At 46.2% G+C, this 27,413-nt stretch overlaps 2 long non-coding RNA genes across 4 annotated transcripts in view; both read right to left on the reverse strand.

Annotated features, from left to right (window-relative positions):
- Nucleotides 1-2,560: 2,560 nt before the first annotated feature.
- Nucleotides 2,561-7,582, reverse strand: LOC146766950 (uncharacterized). The gene is made up of 3 exons (XR_014956817.1): nucleotides 7,435-7,582; nucleotides 3,390-4,257; nucleotides 2,561-2,806 (listed from the first exon to the last, which is right to left on the reverse strand). It is a non-coding gene; the product is annotated as an uncharacterized LOC146766950 (long non-coding RNA).
- Nucleotides 7,583-10,926: 3,344 nt separating this feature from the next.
- LOC110474095 (uncharacterized) overlaps nucleotides 10,927-27,413 on the reverse strand; it is a 37,079-nt gene continuing 20,592 nt past the window's right edge. For all 3 annotated transcript variants that reach the window (XR_014956814.1, XR_014956815.1, XR_014956816.1), the window contains 3 exons: nucleotides 26,425-26,612; nucleotides 19,053-20,903; nucleotides 10,927-18,554 (listed from right to left, as the gene is read on the reverse strand). This is a non-coding gene — a long non-coding RNA (uncharacterized LOC110474095). The remainder of the gene's footprint in view (nucleotides 18,555-19,052; nucleotides 20,904-26,424; nucleotides 26,613-27,413) is intronic.

Consider the following 27,413-nt stretch of genomic DNA (forward strand, 5'->3'; position numbering starts at 1 on the left):
AGGCACACCCACACAGCTACAATACCAAGACATCTAGAAGCTTTGAATACAGCTCAAGATCCTGAAGATGCACAAACCAGGGGGAGAAATGGTCCCTCATCAAGGATTTCATGAACAAAGGAAAAATAAGGACAGTGACTGGCACAGACTAGGAGTTCCACATCAGCATCTGTGACCAGGAGCAATGTCAGAGCACCAGTGACCTGCAAATAGCAGACTTCCTCTAGCCAGAAGATCCCCAAATGCAAAATACTGGGTATTTCTAGGTTTGGGCTTTGCTCTTCTTCTGAAAAAGCAACTTCCAGAAAAAAAAAAAAAAAAAGAAAGAAAAAAACCCCAAAAAAACTCAAACCCAAAGTGTGTTCTGATGATTGCCCCAGACTATAATTTAGTCTTGTGCCTGCAAGTTTCAGGTTTTGTTCAGGTGCATAATGGTGTGGTGGAATGCTTCCCAGCAGTCCTGCAAAACATTCTCTGTAATAACAGAGAGATCATTTATTGGAGAGAATGAGCAGATTCTTGCATAAGCCTCTTTTGTATGAGAAGTTTCAAGGATATGAAAGCAGCAATTATTCTCACCTTGGCTAATGCAATTAAGAAATTCTGAAGTACTGAGAAAACTGTGGAGCAATTAGACTTTGAACACCACCTAGCTATGAATTGTCATTTGCCAGTGAGCTATAGTTAGATCAAATGAAATTGGAGATGTGGGGAATGATCTGAAAGCAGTCAGAGGCAGTGGGGCAGGGTTTTCCCTGCAGTTTGTTACAGAGCTGCATCTGAACCCTGCCAACCATGACCATGAGTTATAAGCACTCAGCCAGTTTTTAGAGCACTAATCAGGTATTTTTTTGCTAACTTAGGCAGAAAGATTGCATTATTTTAGTGATAACTGCAGAACTAATTCTACTCCCAGTCCAAAGTTAAAATGTGTTAGGTAATAGGAAAAGTGGTGTTTAACTTAAATATCTCGTGCTGACTGCAGCTTTTGTGAAAGAGGAGGCTGGTTCTAACAAGAGGATCAAAATTTGAACAATTTGCCTTTGATATGAGGTAGAAGAAGCCCTTTCAGGATTACTGCAGCTTAAATGTCATCATTAAGAAATGAAGCAGTCCTTGGATAAGTGCTGCATTGACTTCAAGGCAAAGGTATAGACTGCAGAAGAGCACAGGCAAGAGAACATGTCCAGAAAATAGGACCCAGGAGAAGAGTGGAAGATCAGACAAGAGGAAGAGGAGACAATATAGAAATTACTTCTATTGACAGGAAATAAATGATTTCTTGAAGATGCTCATGAATGTTGGAAGTGTCCAAAGGTTTAAGCTTAGATCAAGAAGGAGATTGATGATGATGAGAGTGAGAAACACCAGGTGGCTGGGGAGGGTGAGGAGCCTTCTTTGGACCCATCCCTGGTGGATGTTTGATCTGACAGATGGTGCCTCAGCAGAGAGGGAGTGGGTGACCCCTGAGAAGGCTGTGATTTAGGCATCCTGTGAGCATGATACTTCTGAATACTCTGAGAATTTTGTTGTTTTGCCTGACACTGCCCAGAGTAAATCCAACCACCTTGCCCTCAACCTAGCGAGCAGGACAGGGCAGTACAGGGGTGACACAATTGTGGCCTTCCAGTCCCTGAAGGGAACCTAGAAGAAAAATGGGGCAAGACTATCTCAAAAGCCTGTAGTGCCAGGGCAAGGGGAAATAGGGTTAAAATTGAAAAAGAGTAGGTTTATATTAGATATAAAGGAAAAATTGTTTACTGTGAGGGCAGTGAGGCACAGGCTGCCCAGGGAAATTGTGGATGCCACATCCTTGAAGGTGTCCAGCTCAGGCTGGTCAAGGCTTGGAGCAATTTGGTCTTGTGGGAGGTGTCCATGGTCATGGCAGAGGGGTGGAACAAGATGATATTCAAGGTCCCTTCCAGCCCAAACTAATATTTTTTTTTCCCCTGTGATTCTGACTGGTCAGCATCCTAACAAAGAAGATGCAAGCAGTAGGGTGATGGAAGTAACAGGTTCATGTTTTATTCCTGTACCCAGACCTCTTCTGGCCTGTTGTGACTCAAAATGGCTTTTATAGAGTCACAGAATTATTTGGGTTGGAAGGGACTTTAAAAATCATCTTGTTCCAACCCCCTGCCATGGGCAGGGACACCTTCCTCTAGACCAGGTTCCTCCAAACCCCATCCAACCTTCAGTGACTCCTGCACTCAGCAGTCTGAGAAGCTCAACTCTTTTTCTTCTTACTTTTAAGTTTCCCATCACCTACTCCTTTTATCACACAGTCATGCCTTCTCAGGGGGTAAAGCATGGGAATAAAACTCTCACCATGCTTCAAGCCCTTTGAAAAAGAATTTATATCCACAGTGTGGAAACAAACAGTATTTCAAAATCATTTTGGAAAGACAATTCAGTGAAAATCCAGATGAGTCCTGTCTTTCAGTTGGCTTAGTTATACTTGATTGCTTCTGCTATAGTGTGGACGCAATTTCAGATTTTGCTGAGGAGGTTCACAAATACAAAGCTCTCTGTGCCAAGCTGCTGAAAGGATACCTTGTCCCTGCCCAGAGGGCACAGAGGTTACTCCTGTTGGCTCGGGGTAGCTGTCTTTCCACCTGCTCCAAGGTCTACCACCATGGACAGCTTGATCCTGTGCTAACCCCAAGTTTCTTTGGAATGGAAACTTCTTTTTGTGCACGGAGAACCCAAAGTGTGCGGATCTCGCTCCATGCAGATCCCCCACTCTGAGAACTGCTGACGCTGTGCTCCTTTCCCAGCTTCTCCAGGATCTCGGTGGTAACACAACCTGTGAAGAACATTCCTTCATCATTAGCAAGAGAGACCCAAGAGATCTGCAAGTTTGTCCTGGATAATCTCCCTCCTTATTAACTGCAGACTGACACAGACATTGATCCACCTGTAGTTAAATGGGTAAACTGTTTAATTTACAGCAAGGGATTTATTTGGGAAAGAAGGAAAATAATTTCACGCCTCATTGGGTTTCTGTGATCCCATTACACCACTGGATGATTTTTCCTTTATATCAGTCAAATATGAAGCAGGAGCTGGGGAGAAGGGAGTGCTCATGAACTCCTGCCTGGGGAAGGATGGAGGATCTGACCCAAGCTTAGTTTCAGTGCTAAGTATCTTCTTCCTTTTCCCAGAAACCTGAGGATCTACAGATTATATTCACCACAGTGACAAACCTGTAGCATTCAAGCAAAAAAAGGACTTCTCAAGCACCTCCTTGTTCCTGCTCCTTGAGAGTGAGGGCTCCAACACTTCCAGAGGGTCCCCTGCCACCTTCACAGAGCCACTCGTGGGTGGGCAGGAACAGAGCAGCATGGAAGACAAAGGAAAGGCACTTCAGTATCCTGAGGACTACCCACCTGCTCAAGCATCAAAGGCATGCTGCAGAGGGGAGGTGTGAGAGCTTTTCACAGGAGAGGTTGTCAAGATCTTTTTATAGATGTCAGTCAGCGCAGAGAGCTGTGAGAGGGTTTGTCCTCCTGGGCAGTTTCAGTAGTCTGTTCCATGAGCAGCAAAATAACTGAAGTCTCCTCTGCTTTAACACGCTGCTGAAAGTGTTGGAAACTAATAAAAGGTGAACCTGTACCAGGAGCTGGTCACTCCCTGGGGATTTACTCTGGGGAGTGCTCCTTCTGCCAACATCCCCTCATAAGGCCTGGAGGAACCACGAGATGGGACAGAGATCAGCCAAGGAGCTCACATCTGCCCAGAGAATGACAGAGAGGTTTCATACAGACAAGACTTCTTGTTCACAAAAATCATACCAGCAGCTGTTGCCCAAATCCTATACTCAACAGACAGCCTCTCTTTGATATTAGCTGATGTATTATATGTTAACATCATTTTTTGAATTGATTAGCAGCAAACCCAGCACCTAAAGAGCAACTTTAAAAGATTAAAAATACTCAAGGGGTTTCACACTTCAGTTATACTGTAAGATGAACAATGCCACCACCACCTAAAAATAGTTCAAAAGTACTTCATTTAACAATGTTTTTTACACTGCACCAACATAGGCATCTCCTCAACAAGCATGCCAGGGTCAGCCAAGCCCCCTTTTGTTCCACAACACCCTGTGCACTTACAGCTTGGCTTCTTCCTCTCCTGCCTTCCTTCATTTATTTCCCTGCTGCCTCAAGAGCAAGTCTGAGCACTTGTGGACCATCCAGCACTGTTGTGAGGTGCCCCTTGAGCTGCTATGAGCAGCAACACTGCAGACACTTCAGTCTGCAGGTGAAAGGGAAAAAGAAAAATAATTAAAAATCCTTGCCCCCACCTACACAGGCATTGGAGATGACTAAGAGCAATCCAACCATCATTCCCAGTTTAAGTGGAAATGTTTTAGCCTTCAGTGTGGGCAAAGTGAAGACAGTATTGGCTTCTTCTCGGTGCAAAGCTATTTCCACTCTCAGTCACTGTTCCCTGATTCACCAGGCTGTTTGTGTGCAGAGATCCAGAAAGAGAAGGTGACACAGCTAACCTTTGATATGCTGCATCCCCAGTATGATGTCAGCCAACCTGCTTTCTGGGGTGAGCAAAAAAATCCCAGAATGGTTTGGGTGAGAAGGGACCTTAAAGCCCACCCAGCTGCACCCCTGCCATGGACATCTTCCATGTGCCCAGGTTGCCCCAAGCCCCATCCAACCTGGCCTTGGATAGTTCCAGGGATGGAGCAGCCACAGCTTCTCAAACATCCTCTGTGAAAACCAAAGAGAAGAGGGAGCAGCCATGGCCATTGCTCTCCCTCTGCTTTGGCCGAGGCAGTGCTGAGGCAGCCTCCAAAGAAGTTTCCAAACCAGGATCTGATGGCAGTGCTGACTTACAGCTCCATTACACAATTCCCTGAAGTCACCTTCAGGGCTGTTGGTCTACAGCCCAGGATGTAGACAGGAGCCCCTTGTCTTCTGCTCAGCAATTAAATTATACATACCTTTTCCCAGTCCAGCAGAGGAAGATTCAGAGCAGCAAACCACCTGGATATATTTCTGAATTTAATTTTTATTGTACTATGCACAAAGGGGACAACCCTGATCTCCATTTTGAACCTGCCTGAGAAGACATTGAAGCAGACAAGGTTCTTCTGAGTTATTTTTATTTTCTGTGAAATCTCAGCAGAATTGAGATGTGCCATCACTGGGAGATTAACATTTCCATCAGACCCAGAGGACAGGCACAACTGTGCCTCCTCTTTGATGGAGTCCAGCACCAAAGCCCAACACCACAACAAAAATCATGGAATCTCATGGCTCCACAGGCAAGGTGCTGCACAAGCACCCAGAGGAAAATAGTATTCCTTGTCTATGGTTCTTTGAGCTGTGACACTGCTTTTTGGACAAAACCAGTGACTTTTCTGAAAATATTTCTATGACACACCTTCCATATTCTAGAGTCCCCTACTATTTCTTGCAGACCTGCTTGACCTACAGGCCAGGATTATTTAATCTGCCCCTGAAGCCAACAGCCTTGACTATGGGAGGCAGCAAGCTCCTTGTGATCAGAATAATTTGGAAAACCCAGTGATTGGGTAGATTAAACCTTGCAGCTGGTTCAATACCCACAGCCAATTCCAGAAGTTGCTCCAAAATGAATAACAGGTCAGATAGGCTCTTGTCAAGTTTTTTAACTCATTTTGCGGGGGGGAGGGTCTATAAATAGCATGAAAAGGACCAATATTCCTTAACAAAAAAAAATCAAAGTCAGTGAGAAAACCCTCACACCCATGTAATGGCATGGTGGCTCTGTGGGCAGGTGGCCTGGGTACAATCCTGGTTTTCCTTTCAGCAGGGGTGCAACAGGCACTCCACTTCCACATGAAAGAGAGAAGCTGGCATCACAAACCACATAAAACCACAGCTGCTCTTTTTATTTTTCCTGCAGAGATGCCCTGCCAGTAGCCCCATTTCTCAGCTGGAGGTGACCTGGAGGATGATGAACATATCTTGGTGGACTTTATTTTGTTCCCCAGTAAGTTATGTTAGATGAATTTCAGTTCTAGTGCAGTGCAGGAGGAGCACTGTCCCAGCTGCAGCGGGCAGACCTGTCCCTTCAGGCTGGGGAATGGGACACTGAAGTTAAAAGCAGGAGCTGCTGCTCCTGAACCCTGTCAACCCTTCAAGTCAGGCTGTCAAATTGGGATCCTGAGGAGGACAGGAATGTAATCCTGGGCTGTATCAACTAATACACCTAAACCACAGGAATTAACTGTAATTTACAACTCTTTAAAGAGGCTCACAAGAGGCCAAGACTTTCAAAAGCACCCGAGGCTGTTCTGAACAAAGTCTCATTGACTTTGGGCAGCCATTCTGCTGCTGCATGCTGCAGGTGTCTCCAAAAATCCTGCCCAGAGACATAAAGAAGCACAGGCCAGGCAGGAGCTGCTTTCTGCTCATGGCCACCTTCAGCACAGCAGTTAGATGCTGCAGGATTTTTTATATTTCTGACACATCTTGGAGCATGGCCTCCCTCTGGAAAGCTCTGCAAAGAGGCACCGGTGTGGGCAAAGACAAAGCTTCAAAAAGAAATTCATCCACCATTGTTCCAAAACTGGCTGATTTGGCATAAATTCAGTATAAACACGGTCACAATTCAACGAGGGTTACAACTGAAGGGTCTCAGAATGAACTGTCCATTTAGGGGGCTGGGTTGGCACCTCACAGAGGCTTCTCTTGGGCAGGGGTGAGGCACCAACCCAACCTGCTCTCAGACTTTGCTGCCCCCTCTCCACTAGAAACCTTGAATTTTGAGTCCCAGGGTGCAAGTCTGGAGGAATTTTGGTGCAAAGTGGTGAGGGATGGGTACTACTGCCCTTGTTTGGGATAAAATGCCAGTCTGAATCTTCAAAATAGGTCTTCAGCCACAGTGATCCTCAGATATGACAGAATATTTGCACTAACAAGCTTCTTGCAGTAAGAAAATGAAATGTTGCTGGGGTACCTGATATCATCAGGTGGGCGAGGCACAGGTTTCCACAAGAGCACTCAGTGGATATCCCATTGCTTTGCAGCAATGCCACGGTCGAAGAAAAATGGAAAAAGGGAGCGCAATACACAGAAGTTTCCTTCATAGCCTTTTCACTCCCCCTCCTCATCGGCTGCTGCCAAAATCCTTGTCCCGTGGACAGGCTCCTCTGTCTGTCCGTCCCAGGGAGTGTCCCGGCTGGCAGGGGGAGCGAGGCGCTGCCGGAGCGGCACCCGGCTCTCCCGCAGGCACATGCAGCCGCCGCTGCGCAGCACGAGGTGTCGTTGCCGTGCTGCTTTTGTCCCTCCTGCCCATCCCTGCTTCCCTCGCTGGGAAGAGCTCCACCTTTCCCACCCCAAGCCCGGCGGGAGCGCTCCACACCTCCTCTGACAGCTCTGGGCGCGTTTCTCTCGCTAAGAAACTCCAGCCTGGCAGGGAAGCACCCACCTTCTGCTTGTCCCCGTGTGCGAGCGGGTGTTCGTGGGTGCCCCCGTGCCACGGAGCTGGTCCTGCCTGCTGAGAGCAGCACTCCCAGCGCAGAGGGGCTCGGATGCGGTGCCGGGATGCTGCTCCACGTGGAAAGCAGCGCTCAGGAATACAGCCCCAGCCGCAGCCCCGCTGGGGAGGGGCACAGCGGCGCTCTTCCCAGCCACGCTGGAAATGGAGATTTTCACAGCTGTGGCTGGTTCTGGATCTTTATCAGCTCCTGAACTCGCTGAGCCAGGAGGAGAAGGAGAACAGGTACCTGCAAAGGTCAGCAGCTGCCCAAGCCCGCAGAAGAGAAGACAAGACAGGATTGTTACAAGGGCTAAAGCTGAACTTAAAGTTTCCTGTAGCTGCCACGGGACCTTTCACATCCATCTGTGGATAAAATCTCCAGTCTTTTTCTGTGGTGTAAATTTAAGTTCCATTTGCAATGCCCAATTTAGCAGAAGCTTTTTTGGAACTGCCATGCTGTAAGTAACCAGACACAGGTCTCCTGCATGTGTGGCAGTGACCATTCTTTCAAAATCTATTTGCTTCCATAGGCACTTCACATGCTCCAAGACAAAAACTGTGCTGCTGATCTGACAATGTTTGGGATATCTATTGCTTAGATTGATGGTTTTTCCCTTTATAATATTCATACCTTTCAATACTAATACCTTTCTTTGGTAGGACCACCTGTCCAATCACATTATTTACTTTTAAAAGAACTCATGCAGCAGCTACAGTAAATCCCAGCAGGAATTTTCACACAAAATGCAGTTCATTAATGAAAACCCCATGTTTTCATAGGATTTCAGGTCAGGGAAATTTTCCTCCATGGATCTAATCCACAGCCCTTCAACTCCAGCCCATGTGCTTGACCACATGGTGGTGTTGGACTTGTACCAAATTCACACCAAGAAGTTTTGAACAGTTTTTTAAAAATGAAGTGATGCTTCTAGGATGTGGGATAGAGGAACCTTCCCTGAGGGCTTTCATGGTGGGTGCCCCTTAAGGGCCAGCACAGAGTTCAGATGAAAAATAAATTCAGGTATCTTGGAGTTAGGCTTTTCCTTTGATTATCTAAAACATCCTTCAGTGAATTCTGCCAAACAACTTTTAGTGGTGCCACAATTCACTCATTTGTAAATCTTGCTTATATCTGGTGAATTAAAGAGTGAAACTTTAGTAACTTCTCTTCTGGAAACCCAGAAGTCTTTTACACAGCAAGAGGAAGATCCATACCCTCTTCACTCCCCTAAATCCTCACTCACAAGAAATAAGCAGCAATTCAGCATCCTCTTAAACAACCTGCCAGAATCCCAGAGTCACTTTACGTCCCTGGTCCCCACCCTTGGGCAAATGGCACAAAATAATCTGCCCGTAATCCCAGCCATGGCCCAGCATGACAAGGAAACCTGAGCCCCTCCTAGGTTCAGCACTGCACTGCTGGCAGCAGCAGCCACCTCTGAAAGCTTTTTTGGAAAGAAATGAGATTCCCTTGCTCGCTTTGCCAGAAGAAAGAGGTTCCTGCCATCAGGAACAGAAGTGCCTCTGCAAAGCCACCTGACACACAGGGGACCCTGTGGCTGTCCTGGAGGTGCTTTTTATAAAAAAAAAAATCACACAGAAACATGAAATCACACTAGTGCCTGTGTGTGACAGTCTCCAGACCAGAGGAGAGTATGTTACAAATACTGCCAGTACCTATTAAGGGGTTTCACTTTACTGGATCTGGCAAACACAAATAAGCACTTGAGAGCTGAACTAGCTCACAGAGCTTTAGCCTTTGGATTACTTACTAATGAACTCCCCACAGTCCACCCATTTAATTTCATTAAATTGCCAAGACGGTTCCAGTTAAAGGCCTGGGTCAAGTGACACACTGCTGTTTTTGCAGAGACCTCATCGGGCAGAGGCACATTCCTCTGTTTAAACAGATACCATTTATAAATATCCGCACTGTGCAATTAACCTAAATGAACTGGTTTTCCCCAGTGTACCACTGGAAAACCCAGCAGGACTCCCAAGTGAGGATCACGCTTTTTGATTTTGGAATTTTCTGCTTCTTGAGGCCAGGAGGTCCTCAGAGGAGGAGGACCCTGCTGACACAGAGGTGCTCTCCCAGCCTCAGTTTACTGGCCACTTTTCCTCTCCTCCCCTCAGATACCTGGAGCTCAGCTCACAGAGATGGGAGAGTGTAGTGAGGATTTGCACCTTGGCTCAGGAAGGGACACTTCACCCTATGGCTGATTACAGCCCCCTCCCATTGCTTCAACAAGATGTTTTGGGCTCTGTGGTCCATTCGTTCAGCCCTTTTGGAAAGGCTGGGATGAATGAAAACAGAAGCCAGGCGGGCTCCAGGGAAATATTTCCTGTCCTGTCCTCACAGCAGCAGGACATTAGGATCAGCTCCTGCATCCCACAACATCCCATGGTTTATAGGCTGACCTGCAGCCCTCCAGCAGCCAAGGAAAGGCCTCAGTTTCACCCCACCCTGTCACAGTTGAGACAGCCACGATACACAGAGTATCACCACACAATTTCAGAAGGCTGTTAGCATTTGCCCATACACAGTAACACCTCACCACATCAGAAGGCTTCAGGCACCTGCCCATACAGAGCAACATCAGGGCACTTCAGAAGGCTGCAAGGTTTTGCCCTTCTTGTCCTTCAGCCCAACCTTTTATCCCCTGATGTTGCTGCAGTGCCCCTGTGTGCCCTCTGTGCCCTTTGGTGGTTGCTCAGTGCCCCTGGGCACTCCCTGGCTCATTGCTGTCAGTGCTGCTCACCTGCTGCTCACAGCTGAGCCCATGGGGATGAGGCTGGGCTGCAGCCCCATCCCAATCCCACACACCGAGTGCCACAGCCCAGCCCCATCCCAATCCCAATCCCAATCCCACACACCGAGTGCCACAGCCCAGCCCCATCCCAATCCCAATCCCACACACCGAGTGCCACAGCCCAGCCCCATCCCAATCCCAATCCCACACACTGAGTGCCACAGCCCAGCCCCATCCCAATCCCAATCCCACACACCGAGTGCCACAGCCCAGCCCCATCCCAATCCCAATCCCACACACTGAGTGCCACAGCCCATCCCAATCCCAATCCCAATCCCCACACACCGAGTGCTCCAGCACCCCTCATGTCCGCATGAGCTGAACCCCACTCCTGGAGTCCCCAGCTCCTTCCCGGGGCTGCTGAAGCCTCTCTGGCTGATCTCCCAGGCTCGGGACTCAGCCTGCAGCAATGTGCACCATCAGCAATGCTCCATCGGGAGCGTGGGGCCGCAGGCCAGGCCGGCTGAGGGAGTGGAATTTCATTTCCAGGATGGATGGCTGTCAGCGCCGCAGGACGCGCCGGCTCCGGCCCCAGACCCACTTACTCCTAATTACCCTGGTTTGCCTCTTCTCACCTCCAGCTTTCAGCCTTTTCCTTCAAACACATTCATTCCTTCCTGACCCACCTTGGTGCCCACCAAGGTGTCGGTGCCTTTCGGAGAGGAGACAAACACCCGGCACAGCCCCTTTGTCCCTCGGATTTCCCCACAGCCGGCAGGGTCTGTGCTCTGCTCTGCCTACGGGGTGCATCCTCATCTTGTCTGGATGCTGTTTCCTGCTGGCAGCTCCCACTGCGACAACCACAGTGACTCCTGGAGCCTGGAGCCAGCAGGAATTGCCCCGAGAAAAGGAGCAGATTGATGTTGCAGCTCTCATCAGTGCCAGGCCAGTGAAAAACAGGGCTGAGGCACTGTAGGGTATTGCTACGTGTGGACAATATATAGCAGAGAGGCATTTATCCCGTGCAGTATGGGAACTACTAGAAGACATGATTTAATAAAACAGAAAGTACAGGTGTGAATCCCCAACAGACAATTTTCATGCTGGGACCTGTAGATTTCCTATAACCAGATAGTAAAAAAAAAAACCAACAGCAAAGCCATCCCCAGCCAAACCTAACCACTGATGCACTAAGAGAGCCAATCTCTCCTGCTTCCTTGGACTGGATTTTGGTGAAGAACCAGGCCAACATCGCTGTCAGAGAGCTCTCTGCAGGTGCTCATCATTCTCAGAGCAGTTATGGTTGTGCAGATTGCCCTGCAGTGTGGAAATCAGAGAAAACAAGGCAAGGTCAGTAGTAGATTATTTTTTTCTCAAAGATATGCCCTAGCTCAGCCACAAGTTATTTGGCTCTGTGCAGGGATCACTGAGTAAAACTTTATGTCCTGTGTGATGTGGGGGGAGAAACACATGGCCATGGGGTTCCCTTCTACCCTAATAAGACACAGGGTCTGTGCCAGCATGGGACTGCTGCCAGCAATGGGAAGAGCCCTGCACATCCACTGCCAGGTGTCCCAGATGAGGATCTGTCCCTTTCAATTACAAATTTAGTGAAAAAGGAAAATAAAATTTAAATATAAATAAAAATAAGAAGTCACAGCTGTTCCAGATCCATCTGGAAAGTTAAAAATCAATAGTTTTTTAAAAATAAATAGAGGTGAGGTAGAGAAGCTGATGCTGTTTCATCCATCTTCCATCCCAAGCCCCGACAAGGGGATTTGTCACTGTTGTGGAGCATTGTCAGTGATAGCAGAGAAACTTCTTGCAAAGTATGGCTTTGGGCAAAGAAGGCTGGACAAGTCCAAGCACAGAGACTGGTCTGGACTCATCCACATCACCAAAGAACACCTTTCAGTCCCATTGAGAGGGGTGTCTGCACTGATTCTTACCTGCACCTTTCAATTATTCCTTTGCAAAGTGCAAGTGTTTGGTGTCTGAAGATGACCATTCTGTATGCCATGAAAGAATTACTGAAGCTCTTGTGTAAGTCACACTGAGCCTCCATATAATAAGTTTTATTCAGTCAAACTTGGAAGGAAAACAGCAAGACAAGAAGTTTGGAGACTGCTGGCAACAATTATTTCCCCCAGAAGAGATTTCCATACAGAGACATAGTCAGGCTCTCTTTTAGTGCAGTTAGAGATTAATATCCTGAGAAGGATGTAATAAATGATCAATACTCTGGGACTTGGCTACTTGCAGCAAAGGAAAAAAAACTAGTTACTTGGGTTTTTTCAGCCTCTTCCTCTCTCTTTTTCCCTTCAAAGAAGGCAGCATTTTAAGAAGGCACATCCTGCACTCCATGCAGCATCCTGGTGTGCCTCTAGCCTAAGAACAAAGGGAAGAGCCCGGCTTGTCCACTCAACAGAGCTGTTTAACCTAGCAGGAGTAGACTTTCCTCTGACACATGTCTATATAGCAGGCAACTCCTGTCCTGGGCTAAGGAAGGTCCCTAACCTATCGTTCACTCATCTGGGGCTGGATTTACTTCATTAAAAATAGTTAATGGAATGTTAGTGGTACTTAGTTGTATTCACTGCACCAGTTTTGCCGAGATATTTTTTTTCCCCCTCAATTCACAAAGATGGGACTAAGTGCTAATGTATTGCAAACTTATAACCTGCGGTCATGATTTTAAACACATGTAGAGGTGCTAATTGCATTCAGTTGACACAACTGTAGATGGGAAGATCATTTTTCACACCTTATCAGCGCTGGGGAGGTGATAACTGCATTCAGAAGACACCACTGCTGTTACAAAGGTAATTTCTTGCACTTCATGGGCGCTTAACACATGCTCAGCAATGCATCCAGCCAAAAATACCACACCATCAGAGTTAATGAGGTGCTCCAACGCTTTTTAACAAACGGGGATTGTAAAAAAAACTTCCTCCGTTTCTTTTTAATAAAGAGTAACAAATTCCTGCAGCTGCCATGTCGTTGGGGTTGGTGGCCGCCAGCCTCAATGAGATTTCTGAGCATGTTCCTTGTGCCTTCTGCTGGATGGATCCCACAGGGAGCAGAGCCCTGGAGCGCCTGTGACCTGCAGAACAGGTGAAACTGAGCTCTAGTCCATCTTCAGCAAGTGCTGCTGGTAAAAAAGATGACTTTTGGCCACATAGCCAAAGACAGTTTTGAGATCTGGAGTCACCATTTCATGCAGCTTCAGTGTGTTTGACTGTGCCTGTGGTCTTTGATGGAAAATGCTGTTTACAAGGTGCAAGGTGCTGATGTTGTTAGGCTGTCCAGGGTAATTTGGACGTGCAGCAGATGTGAGGCAGGGCTGGTCTGAGGTAAAAAATCCTACAGAAAGGAGTTTCCACTTTGCTTTAAATAAAGAAATATACTATAAACCTTTCTGCTGGAATAAAACTGGATGGTGGCAGAGCATTACAAGTCTTCTCTGGAAAAGCTAAGCAACTAAATACCTAACTTGGAGAGAGACTATTTCAAAACAAAAGGGGGAAAATGCATTTCTAATCCCCAAAATATCTGCTTTAGGTGCTTGCCTTGAATGACATGCTGAAATGATGTTAACAAGAAGACAAGATTTTTAACTAATAGAACCATGAATATTCCTCCACATTATCTCCAGAATTCTTGAGTAAATAAAGCTAATCCAAAGACACAAAGGTAGATCTGCAAAGCAAATTTACCCTGGCAAAACCCACGTGTTACTCCTGGGAAGATGGGGGCAATCACCCCAAACAGATTACCTGGGACCTGATGCACTGCAGCTCAACAGCACTGCCTCCAATGTATGTCTTCTATTTTCTTACATGTCTTTTTATTTCTTATTAAAATGAGACTTTCTCAACCTCTCCCTGCAGAGTTAGTCAGCTTGTGATCTCTCTCTGTGTTTTTTTTCCCCTTATTCTTGTGTTTTGGGTTTTTTGGGGTTTTTTTGGTTGTTGTTTTCTTATTAATATCTCCTTCCTTTACAGAAAGAATCACAGCTTTTTGTTAACTTCATAACAAGAACCTCACTGCTTGCACATTAAAAGCTGGCTGCCAAACAGGCTTTAATAGCTGTCCTACTGCAGTTACCAAGCTAAAGGCTTGAGCCCAAGTTTGCAGTGGCAGGAAATAGGATGACTTTCTTGCTCAGAGTGGCTACTTCATGCCTGCTCCTTTCCCCCACCAAAGCTCCCTTTTGTCCTGTGTCCTGCCAAAAGACAAAAAAAATTCCCAGCTTTCCCAAGCTCTGGAAGAAATAATAACTTCAAGGGAAATGAGGAGAGAGTCTTCAGAGGCTTCATTTTATCATTCTGTGTGATGAGTTCCCAGCAGAACAGGAGCGGGTGACTGACCCCAGCGATTTTGATGTTTAGGAGCAACTCATCCCCACATTCTGTTCTCCCAAGGGTGCCCACACACCCTGGACCATTCCAGGTAGCCACAATCAGAGCATCCCTCCTGCACATCCCTCTTTGCTTCTCAAGTCTCCAGCCCATTAGGAGCTGTATATAATACACAACAACAGCCCAAAGACACGGAGGTTTGAGTGAGGCCACAAGTGGGTCAGGGTTATTTTGGCTTTGTGGTGCATGAAGCAGACAGGAGAGTTTTGCTCTGTAGCATAAATTAACACCATCTCAAGGCAGCATTCATTTGCATTCAATGACACACCTTCTCAGGGAATGCTTTTCATATTAAGCATGTTTTGGGTGGCAGAGCTTGACTAGCACTGTGTGCATGACTCTCAAGTTCAGATGCAGATGGAAAGATGCCGTCATCCCGGGAAGGAGCTGGGAAAGTCTCTGCTGAGCCTACCCACAGTGAGACATGTCTTGCTGCTGCTCATTTCTGCAGCACGGCAGGAGAGATCACACTTATGGGGAACCCGTGAGTCACTGCCTTCCACAGCTGAGGGGGTTTCCCTGTCTCCTGAAATGAAAGGTCACTTTTGCTGGGCAGTTTGCACCCCTGGCAGCCACAGCCTGGGAGCATCCCTGGCCTTTTCCTTTTGTGGTGCTCCCACATGTGATCTTGTAAAGAGCTTCCTTTCCCTTTCCCTTTCCCTTTCCCTTTCCCTTTCCCTTTCCCTTTCCCTTTCCCTTTCCCTTTCCCTTTCCCTTTCCCTTTCCTTTCTCTTGCCCTCCCTTCCAGCCCTCTGCAGCTCAGTGCTTTCCCCAGTATTAACCTCAGGAGAAAAGGTGTCATCTGTGCCATCTGGGAATTAGACATTCAATTCCCTCCCCTAACAGCACCTGGGCTCTGGTTTTGGGGCAGTCGCCCAATTTGACTGTGGTTCTTTCCCCAGCTGTAAAATGGGAAGAAACCTACTTCCTTCCTGTTGCCTTTAGCCACAGCTACATCTGTACATCTCTTCCTTATCTGTTTGCAGTTCAAGCCAGAAAGCAGGATTGTTTCTGAAGCACCTGCAGGCTGTCTGGGCAGCCCCACCTCTTTAGGATAATTAACAAGGCCACCACAGAGCTGTCCATGTCAATGGCTCTGCTCAGGGCCTGCCAGCCTTCCCTTAGCACCAGCAGGAACTAATAATGCAGGGGGAGCCAAGGACTCTTCCTCTGGGGGAAGAAGTATAACCCAGCTGACTGCAAGATGAAAATTTACTGCAATATGAAGGGATCACCATGGAAACCTCTTTATTTTATTTCAGCCAATCTTTCTGCGCTGTCACAAGCAATATCACCTTCTCACTAGCCATAAAGAAAAGGTTCCCAGAGAGGTTTGTAATCCCTGCTGGCTGGCCAAGCCATCTTCCAGGAAGACATCTTTTCTCCAGGAAAACCATTTTGTTGATGGTTTCCTTCCTCACCAGGTGTGACTCCACCAGTAAAGGATAAGGCACTGCTCAGTCCTGCATTGCTCCCCCCTGCAAGGATGGTAGATTTTAACTTTGAGAAAAAGAACAGGTGCAAGCAGGAAAGCCTGCTATGCCACTGCCACCATGTTTGCCTGTCTCCCTTCCCCCATTTCCAAAGGAAACTTCTGTTTTGCCATGCATCTGCCCCTGAGCAGCAGCCTTTGAGGAACTGCAGGTCTTGAATGACAGCTCCATCCATCAGCCACGCCCAAGTGCTGCACCAGCAACCTTGGTGTGAGTAGGGAAGCAGGATAAGCCCAGCAGCTTCTCCATGGAAAACCTAAAATGACACTGAGGTCCTACCAAGTGAAGCTCCACTTGAATCTCCTTTGCAGGAACCTAAGACTTGGAGAAAATGAAATAATCTGTTTTGGCTTCCAGCTGTGGTGACAAAGATGAGGAAGGGAGCTGCTGTCCCTTTGGAGAAGCTGTATGTGCCCAGAAACCACTTCTCAGAAAACAAGCTCTTTGCATGACACAGACCCATCCTAGTCCTGTGCCTGACACAAGCAGCAGCTTCAAGCTCTGCGTGTCCGAATGAGAAGAGCTTTGCTTTTGGAAGATCACCATGACCTGAATTGCAGAGGGAGATAAATAGGTCAGGCTTTTCAGACACTCAGTGCATCACGTCTGAGTTTCACTTACATCCTGTACAACGGAGATCTCAATTTGCATTTACACTCACGGGTAAAAGGATTTGAAATCACCACCCTGGTCATTCAGAGGTGTTTCTAAAATGCTCAGTGGTTTGAGGAAAGCCAGTGCTGTCCGTGGAACATGTGCCAGCCTCGCGTGGCTGTTTCCCCTCCACGGGTGCTCGGGCACTGTGAAAGTTCACCTACCTTTAAACTCTGCTGCCAAGCCTTTTGCTCCAGAGAAGATCTCCCTATTCTCTCCTCACACCTGGACGGGCACAAGCATGAGCAGCGTGGCAGAGCAGCTCCCAGCCCTGCCAGGTGGGCAGGCAATGGCCAGCTCGGCCTCGCAGGGTGCCGCACTGCCCCGCGCTGAGCGCTGCCCTGGCTCCCGGCTCCTGGAGCTCCAGCTGATTGCTTTAGCCACGAGGCAGCTGCAGATCCCGCTGACCTGATTTGCCCCAGCAAACACAAGTGCCTCCAGCAAGCAGGGTTTGTCAGCAGGCACAGCACTGGAGCGGGGAGGAGGCTGCCATCAGCGAGCAACCCCTGCCTCCCGCTGTAAAACTGCCTCGCCTCCAATTACTCCGTGCCAAGAAATAGCCTCTGACACACCCGAGGAAGCAGAATCCCAAGGAGAGCTTGCTTGATGGCAAAGCCCTTGCACACACTTCAAAGAACAGCAGCTACTAAAGAAGCACCGTCTTGTCTTTAGGCAAGGAAATATTATTTGTAAACTCTACATATTCCCCAGGAAAAAAGAAAATGGAAGGGAGGTTACAGCTGCAAAATGACCCTGGGCAGAAGAAACTGATGTCCAGAGCAGTCTCATGGAGTGGTACTTGCACCTTGAAAAGGGCACTAACAAAGAAATTACCATCATATTCCAGTGCTTTGGAAAAACTGCACCTTTTTTTTTTTTCTTTTTTATTTTTCCTATTTTTACCCTGAATAAATAAATTACAACAGACACATTTAAACAATGTGAACCTGCAAGCCAGCTTCCTTTTTGAGCTTCAGGGTGGATGACCTGCCTCAGTAGCCAGGCCTATGAAGTGGTACCTAAAGCAATCCCACAGGCAGGTGGGGCAGCTGGACCCTCGCACCTTGCAGGGAGGCATCTTTTCAGATGTACAGGAGGATTTTTCACTTTGTATTTGCTAAATAGCAATTTGATAGCCCAACTTTTTATGATGGATCAGTCATCATGGTTTTGCAAGACAGGAATGTCCACCCACTGACTGAATAAATTTAGTCATCCTCATTGCCTATCAGCTCATCTTCAGCTGAGCCACAAGGTACAGCCCAGGACATTTCTAGATCTGCTTCCTTAAAAAGCTCATTTTTCAGCACAAACACTGAAGCAAAGTAGGAATTTTCTATTTCTATTGACCAGGAACATGTCCCAGGCCCATCCTGTCTGTCAGAGAGGAAGGATGGGGAGGAGAGATGAATGAACAGAAAATGGTGGGATTCTCTTGGAAACAGCACTGGTATTCCACCAGCACTTCTGTGCAGCAGTTTAGGATGCTCCATTTGTCTCCTTCAAGAGCTGGTTCTTCAGTGGAAGGCCATCTCCCAGCCTAGCTCCTGATGCAGGAACAGACTGTTCTCAGGCAAGGCCGTTCAGCACTTCAGCAATATAAATAACGAGATCTCACATCTATTTTCGACACGATGTTTTTGTCAAGGAAGCCAAGGAATCATTTTTCCTGATGAACTGCAGTTAAGTACTTTTGAGAAAACATTACAGCTTCACTCACAGCAAACATCTGGTGGAAGAGATCCTGCCTGAAAAATATGGCAGGCATAGGTTTGTTGTAAGATCAGGTGGAAAGATCTGCCCCAATACCATTTTTCCAATAAAATAAACCTTTCAGGTATAAAAATACAAGCAAATAGTTTTTAAAAAAGAAGCCCAAACAAGCCTTATAAAATCTGACATTTACAAAACCTGCAAATTTCCCTTGTTGTTTTGTTTCTGAAAATTGTGGAATTTTGCATTTTGGCAACCGTATATATGTTAGATTTTGCTGCAATATCACGTAGGAACTTCTACAGTGAAAAATGAATACTGCAAAACATGGGCCAATGTAACCTTTCTGGAGATTCTGACATAAATTTGGATCAATGGATCTTGGAAAATTTAAAAATAATATTTTGACTCCCCGGTTTAATATGTGCTAAATGGTTTTTATATACATCAATTATTGTTCTACAGAGATTTCAGAAAGATAAATCAGTAGAATGAAATAGTCATATAATGCATTTACTTACTACCGTACTTACACAGTGGATTTATAGTGCTGTTACCATAAGCTTATTTTGCCATAGGTTTCTTTCTGCCTTAGAGTGTAGAAGTTCATTGGGAAACAACCTGAGGATAAAATCTGCAATAAGGCAATCCATAATAATAATAAAATATTCAAAAGCATGCTTTAAAATCAGAAAGGATTGCATATATTCATGAGGCCTTCACACTTTTTTTAAGATGGAAAAATGGTGGAAATGTTATTTGTTAAATGTTTTATTTTAAAAATATTTGCTAAATTATGTCATCAGAGTTAATCTATCACCAGCAATCTGGATGCTATAAATATTAATAATTACTCTTCAATAAGTGAATTGGTAATTCAATAATTAATGGGAACCTTAATATGTATGAATATTTTTATAATTTTTGCCCATTTTTCCATCTGTCTGGCTGTCCTGCACAAAACTCCTGCAAAGCAGGTGAGCAGGGGCCTGAAGTGATGCATTTCCTGCGGGCAGGTGCAGAGCACAGGGCCTCAAATCTACTCCAAGGTGCCAACACACAGAAATGCTCAACTGTGCTCTTGACTTCAAGAGCAGCCCACGTGCCTTGGGAAATACTCCTCCTGCTTTCACAATGGGAAAAATTTGTCTGAAATACGATTTTTGGGTGCAAGGGTCACAACCTCGTACAGGAGCTTGTCCAGAAGTGGAGAGGGGAGCGTGCAAACACTGCGCATCCTTAGCAGCCACCTCCTGATTTCAGTCTTGCCTCTGCTGTCTTCCCCTGCCCATTTCAGGGCCACTCCTGAGACAAGGCAGCTGCAAGCTCTCCAAAGGGCTCCTGGGTGAAGTGCCTGCTAAAGGGAGCTGTCACAGAGGGCCTTCAAGTATTTGCCCAGTTCTCTTTCTTTGTCTCTTGCACATTCCAAGCATTGCAGTGGAGATCAAAGCCTCCAGATGGGCTGCTTTCCCTGAAAAGCCAACCCGACAGGTTTGGTTTCCCGGCTAAATTCATCTCAGGGATTTGCAAACTATGAGGGGAGTTTGAGAACTATGAGAAATTTGTCAGATTTCTCATACCCCCCCCCTAGCAAAGAAAAGGATAACACAAGGAAGCTCACCAAGCACATGAGGCCAGGGAGAATCTAAGAAAAGTGAACTCTGTCTCAATGTTTTTCCAGTGCTGCCCCATCCCATCTCTGGACAGCTTTCTGGTGGATGCCAGCCTTCAGGAGGGGCAGGTGCAGCAGTCCAACACCTCCCAAGTGGGGCTAGACAGTGCCTGGGAAACACTCCTTTCATTTATTAAGTGGAAAGAGCAGTACAGAATTGTCCAGTACAAAGATTATAAAGGGCTGGCACCTTTCCCTCAGGAAACAGCCTCCTCTCCTGTACGTGTGCCCATCCTGTTTTCCCTCAGCTCGTCCAACCAGACATGGAGGAACTCAGCTTGCACTTAGCACTGAGAGGTGCAGGTTTTATTGACAAGCTGTTTCTGCTCTCTGCTTGCAAGGCCCGAGGCTCCTCTCTTTTCTCCTGCTGGCTGTGGCAGCCTCTTCATTTCACTGCCTGCTCCTTGCAGCCCTTGTCTCAGCCAGGTCTTTCACCCAGCACAGTGGCAGCACCACCACCAAGACCCATGCCTTGATGTTAGAGAGGTGATTCCCATCACAGGCATCTCTATATTCCAAGGGGTGTCCTGAATACCACACTGGCCAAAACATTTCTGAGACTTATCTGTAGAGAGCTTTGGAGGCATCTTGCACCGTGGTTCAGCCTGGCTGCAGCTCCAGTCTATCCTTGCAGTACATCATGTCCTCTCTGGGAAGGGCCAAGAACATGTTTCCTGCCAAGGTCAGTCTTTTTTCCACAGAGGCACGTGGGCTGGAGAAAGGCAGAAAGACACAGAGGAAAGACAGAAAAAAAAACAGAAGAGGAAAAATTAACACGGTGTGTAGCTAGAGAGCAGACACTCATTTGAAGGGCATCAGAAACATTAGAGAAGAGAGATGTCATCTCACCATGTTTAGCCACATGAGAGCTGCCTGCTGAGTGAAAGCCAAGCAGAGGCCACTGGAGAGGGCTGGCCACAGTCAGCAACAAGTCAGAAGCCCCCAGAAGCCCCCCTAGGAGAGCCACAGCTCCCTGTGACAAGGGTGAGTAAATAGCCACAGGGGTGCTAAGAATAGCAGGTTGTGGGCTTGATTTTTGTATGGGCTGTTCAATTAGGAGTTGAACTTGATGATCTTTATGAGCCCCTTCCCACTCAAAATATTCTGTCATTCTGTGAAATCATCCTTAATAGAAGCCTCTCCCTGTCTCTGCATTGCCCACAGGATTTAACAATTTGTATTTAACAATTTTGTACAGCTGCCCCTCCTAAGACAAGGTGAAGCCCATCTGTCAGGGGTTTGGCTTAGGTAGGAGTCCTCCAGCTTGCATGCCAAGGCAGCATCCAGTTATTTGTAACTATTATCTCCCTCCTGTCTGAGGCTGATGTGCCAGACAGACAACCCAGGAGCTCTCCCCTTCTGGACAGATCTTCCTGGTCCCTGTCACTGGTCCCTGTTGTCACCATAAGATGAGACAATCACATTTATTAGCAGGTGCTTGCTTTGCACCGAGTGACTCATTTTTAGGCAGTATCAACCACTCCACTTGCACCACTCCAGGCTGAACCAACCCAACAGAGATGTCAGTGCAGCATTTCCATCCATGCCACCAGGTAAGGTATTTCTCTTTGAAGCCCATCCCAAACATTTAATTGCAAGGTGACAGCTCGAAGCAAAGCTACAAGGCACACACAGGTTAAAGATGACAACAGTATTGCCCTAAGGAATGAGGAGAGAGCAGCCAGGCTGGATGCAGTGAACACCAGAGTAGAATGCTGGGTTCTAGGAAATCAGAGGAGATGGACACTGAGGTCACTGAGGATGAAATTCTATCCTGGCTTTAACCCTCTGTTTCTAAAGACCATGTGAAGCCTGCACAGCTGAAGCTGGGGAGTCATCTGAAAAATTTATTAAAGTGTACCCACCTCAATCCCAACTTAATGAACAGATTATGCATTAGTTGGATGTATACATGGAGATACTGTTCCATGTCTCTCCAGAATAAACAGCATTTCCCAGTTTTAATTGTGCCCTGATGTTACCATGATCACAGTTAAACACATTCATTAAACATAAGCTAATTCCATGTCCTGTTATAATTATTATTGTTTCCTGAAAATATAAAGTGTAGTAAAGTCCAATAAGTGCAAATTGAAATATTGCTTTTGGAAGGTTATTTATTACTACCTTCAGCTGTAAACATTTATAACTGAAATTTATTAGTCCACGGCCTCTTCATATAAATATTTTATGTTCAGCCTCAGGGATATGTATCTTCTCCTTTAAATATCATTCTTGGTATCTACACCAGTAACATAATCACAGGAGAGAAAGTTTGCTGTTCTGTATTATTTGGCCACCATGCTGATAACATAAGGCAGCTAGCTTCACAAGTGCCACACATTACCTGCCCACAGGAACCTGCAGGTGAGAGGCAGCAGCACACCTGTAGCATTAGTCTGGTTTATAAATTCCCTGGTGTAGCACGTGGAGTGTTCCTACATCCACAGGACAGCTCAGAGTCAGTGGAGATGTACAGAGAGAGATAAAGAGGTTCTTGTTCAATCCCAACCTCTAAATGATAATAAATCATTTGGGTTTCCATGGCACCCGTCCAGAAAAGTTGAGACTGAAGTAGCTGATCTGCTAACAAAAAAAATATGCGTGCTTTTCAATGATAAATTATAATTTCTACAGTGGAGGCACTGGAAGAAGGCCAGATCCATATCAATCCTTTCAAAATGAACTAATGGTTCTCCCAAGACTCCCAGTCCCTCCTCACACTACCAGGAAAAAGCACAGATCCTTAGGGAATGCAGTAAAACCTCTTGATGAATATAATATGCAAAGGGTGAGCCAGCATGAGTCTGCCACGGAGAAAAAAAAAAAAAAAAAAAAAAAAAAAAACCAAAAAAACCAACCAAACAAACAAAAAAACCCAACCTATCCTGTCCTAAATAATCAGAACTTACTGAAAGGAGAAACAAAGTAATGGCAGTAGGGATAGGCTCTCCAAGGAGCTTGGTCTTAAGTGCCCCAGAAGAGTATTAACCCTTGGAGCAGGAAACACTTTCAGCACTCACTTTAAATTACTGCACCCAGGGACTGCTGAGCCTCTTTGCCTCTGGATTCCCCATTCCCACAACCAGATAAACACACACGGCTGCCTCTTCCCATCTCTGCCTGCTCACTAGGATACTCTCTTCCTTCCATCTCCTGTAATCTGTGAGTAAAACCAAGGAAAACCTGCCTGAAAGGTTACCACCAGCTCTGCAAGTAAAACCCCCGTGCAACAAAATGGGACTAAGTCCCTAAAACCACAGTGCAGCCTTGCTGATTTTTTCCCCCTCTTGTTTGATTTCTGAGCAGTCGTTCACGACAGGGTTTTAACAGCCCTGGAGTACTCGGTGCTGCATCACTTACAGGATGTGAGGGGTATTGATCTCTCCACGTTTATCCTTCTAAATGGTTCCCATCAAGTGCCGGGAAGTCAACCAGTTTGAGATGTGTAGCTCATCTACAAAACTCAGGATGACACAATTGAGTTTGCTCAGAAAATGGGGGTTTATTTGGGTTTTTTTTTTCAGAGGGAACTTGAGTGTGCCTGTAGTCATTAAAACATGATGTTTGCACGCCTTTAAAAATCATTTTATAGCTGTACTGAGTGTCTCCAAACATTAAATATGTTTTATAAGTAGCTGGCTAACTAGCTGGGTGTGCTGTAAAGGCAGTAGTAAATAAAACAATAAGGTACTAAATATCAGCTGTATTTCATTGTCAGGGATACTTTTTCAGCCATGCAGCAATTCCCAACATTGAAAACCTTGATTTTTGTTTTACATGCTACATTGTGACTAGAATTACACCTAATCTCTTAATGTTATGCTAAATACCTCTCACCTGTTAATGTGACTACCCTCTCATAAAGTGGACGTGACTAATATTGAGCAGGTAGAAACATTTTCTGAGGCTGGAAATTCACTTCCCAGGCTTGTACATTCAGTAATGTTGTTTAAGCTGATGCTACTTGGTTTAGGTCCAGGTGACACTAGAAATCCATTTGTTGTCACTGTAGGATTGCAAATACTGAGGTGGCTTTTGTCTCACCAAACTCCCAGGACAGAGGTGATTTTCCTGGCAAACTTTTGTCACACAGCTGGAGAAACGTGTGGTTTGTAGTTGGTATAAAGAGCATCTGCAAGGAGAAGGGGAACTGGGGGACTGCTATAGGCAGCTGTTCAGCTGGACCCTTCCTAAATTTTTGTGTTTATGGCACAGCAGAGGTCAGAAACAGAACTATGCCCTTCACCCATCTCTGTGCCTCTGAAATCTGCTGGCTTAAAACAAGTGTTCATAAGGAATGGGAAAAAGAGAGAATAAAGAAAAGAGAACAAAAGGGAAAATATCACCTAGTTGTTTTGTTTTTTTTCAATTTTCTGTAAGTATTTCAGTATCCTCCCTTGTATTACCACAGGGTAGGATGAGATCTTGGCAGGCTAAGGCACATTCCTCAGGGCTGTACTTCTGCCCATTGCAGTGCCCAGCCTGTGGAAAAGGACATCCAGATGGAACAAAGCCCATTATTAGCAGGAGGAGCCTTTCTGGCCCCTGCACCTACACTGAGCATCTCCTCTTTGGCCATCAGATACCTGGTGGTAAAAAACCCCTGCCCGTGAGGGAATCCCAACCCAGCTGCCCAAAACAACTCAAAAACGTGAAGCAATTTTGGCAATCCTTCTACAGACAATTTTCCTTTAAAATCATTGAATTGTTACATTTGGAAAGGGCCTCTAAGATCCTCCCGAGCCAAATGAGATCCCAGGACCCTGAGTGCCACATCCTCCAAATCCCTCCAGGGATGGTGACTCCACCACTGCCCTGGACAGCCTGTTGGAGTGCTCAACAGCCCTTTGGGAGAAGAAATATTTTCTAACATCTGATCCAAACCTCCTCTGGTGCAACCTGGGGCTGTCTCCTCATGTCCTGTTATTGTCACATCAGAGAAGAGACCGACCCCCACCTCACTGCGACCTCCTTCCATGGAATTGTAGAGCTGTAGGTCCACCTGGAGCCCCCTGTTCTCCATGGTGAGCACTCCCAGCTGTCTCTGCCCTTCCTCATCAGACTGGTGCTCCAGGCCCTTCCAAGTGGCCACCAACCAGTGCTGCTTCTTCCAGTATCAAATGTGCTCTTGCCTTCCCAAAAATGAAGAATTTAGTTCACTTCGCACTGCTGTACAGATAAAAATATTATTCAGATGGACATTTACTAGAAGCCAGGAGGATGAGCTGGGGCAGGAGAGCAGGATTTGACACCTGGCCACCAAAGCACCCACTGAACATGACACTGGTGTGGCTAAATGTGGCTAAAATGTGCCAGCTCTGCTGTCAGGATGAGCTCTGTGCTCCTGGGATGAGTCCCAGCACAGCACTGCTGAGCTGCCCTGTCACAGAGCTCTGCTGCTGCTGAAGCCCATCCATTAATCAAAAGGCTAGGACTGAAACCAGGACGGAGACATGACTGCAGAGTGCCTGGTATCTGAGATCAATATTAATTTTACAAACCTCTCCAGAAGAGTTCTTTAATTAATTGTTGGAATTAAAATCAAAATTGACCCCTCAATTTGTTTCTGTGGCCTTTGAATCAATTTTCTTTTCTTTACAAATCATAATTTTCAGACTGGAGAATGAAACAACACTCTCTATTTTTTTTTTTAATTAAGTATAAAAAAAAAGGTACCCACACTCTGAATATATTCTAAGCAGGACTCACAGTCAGCATCTCCATTTAATCTAAAAGAGGGGAAATATGTGTGGCTCATCCCCAAACCAAAAAAGTCCCGTCTTATGCACCTGTGTACCTGCCACAGCTTCACACTTTTGCAGAATTTAATCTCAAGGCAAGAAAGAGTGAAAATAGGATTCAGGGGGGTTTGCTTAATGTCACTGACCTCCCAGTTTGTGCAGGCTGCAATTTCCCAAGCTCTCAATATGGGTTTTGTAACCTACCTGCTATCCTTTTTTCACACACTGTTCCTATTATTTTGCTTTCCAAGAATTGCTAAAAATCCCAAATTAGACAAAAGGGTGTTGTTTTCCTCAGAGCTGGCACACTGAGTGCACCTTCCCAGTATTTCACAGCTTGGTCCTTACTTGGCATTTTTCCCTGGGAGTGCAAGCAGCTCCCTCCAGCCAGCTGGGAATGCTCTCTCACGATGATCCCCTGTGCTGCAGACCCAAAACTGGATCAAGCCATTTATTTCCCACCCAGTGCACCCCAGCCTGGAGAATTACCTGTAGAGCCCCACTCAGCATGGCCAGGATGGTCTCCAGTGGGGTCCTGACAGCAGGAGCAGCCTCTGCTGGATCACACACTGCTGGATCACAGCCTGACAGCACCGTGAAACTTCCCTGCTGACCTCCAGGAGCAGCTGGATCACGAGCTGTCTGCTCTACACAGGGCCAAGGCATCCAAAAGCCACCTACAACCCAGGATGAAAGGCATGTGAGCTCAACACAAAGCATTTTCCTCTGCAGGAGTGTCACCTGGCAGAAAGATCGTTGCAAATCAGTCTCTTGGATTTTGAGGAGATTATTCAGAACAACTTCGTTGCACTTCCTCGCTGCGATTAAGTGAATTAGTCAGTAAACAGACACATATTTTCCAAGACACATAAAACTTTCCAAGGCTGCAGTGGGGATGCCAAGTGGACTCTGAAGACACCTGGGCAGGTAGAACCAAGTCACCTTGCACCTGCCCAGGCACCACAAAGAAGGGCAGTGAGACTGGGCAGATATTATGTCTGCATTTTAATGGCACACTCCCGTGCAGTTTTTACAAATTGGTAGCTCTGCACGGCATTCACAGATGAATACCATCTGGTGTGCTGATTTATTGCCCTGAATTTCTCAAGTTACTTTTTTTTCCTTTTCTCATCTTACCTTTTCCTTATATTTTCCCTCTACAAAAACATTTTCCATAGAAATGCAGTTGAGAGAGGCATTTCCCTAACATGCTGTTTTATCTTAAGATGAACAGCAGCCTGTCACTGGACAGACCAACAAACAACTGATGTATGGGATCTATTTAATACCTCTGCAACTCCAGAGCCCTTCTGATCATATAGGCTGCTCTTTTCCAATAAGACATGCTTATAATAGGTCATATAGAAAAATAAATATATGATGTTTGCATTAAGGAACGTGTTTCAATGCACATGCACAGGGAGAAAGAAAATGGGTTGTACAAACACCCCTGACCTGGTCCCTCCCACCTGTCTGAT

The sequence above is a fragment of the Lonchura striata genome, chromosome 7, assembly GCF_050655825.1.
Source record: "Lonchura striata isolate lonStrDom1 chromosome 7, ASM5065582v1, whole genome shotgun sequence".
Taxonomy (NCBI): domain Eukaryota; kingdom Metazoa; phylum Chordata; class Aves; order Passeriformes; family Estrildidae; genus Lonchura; species Lonchura striata.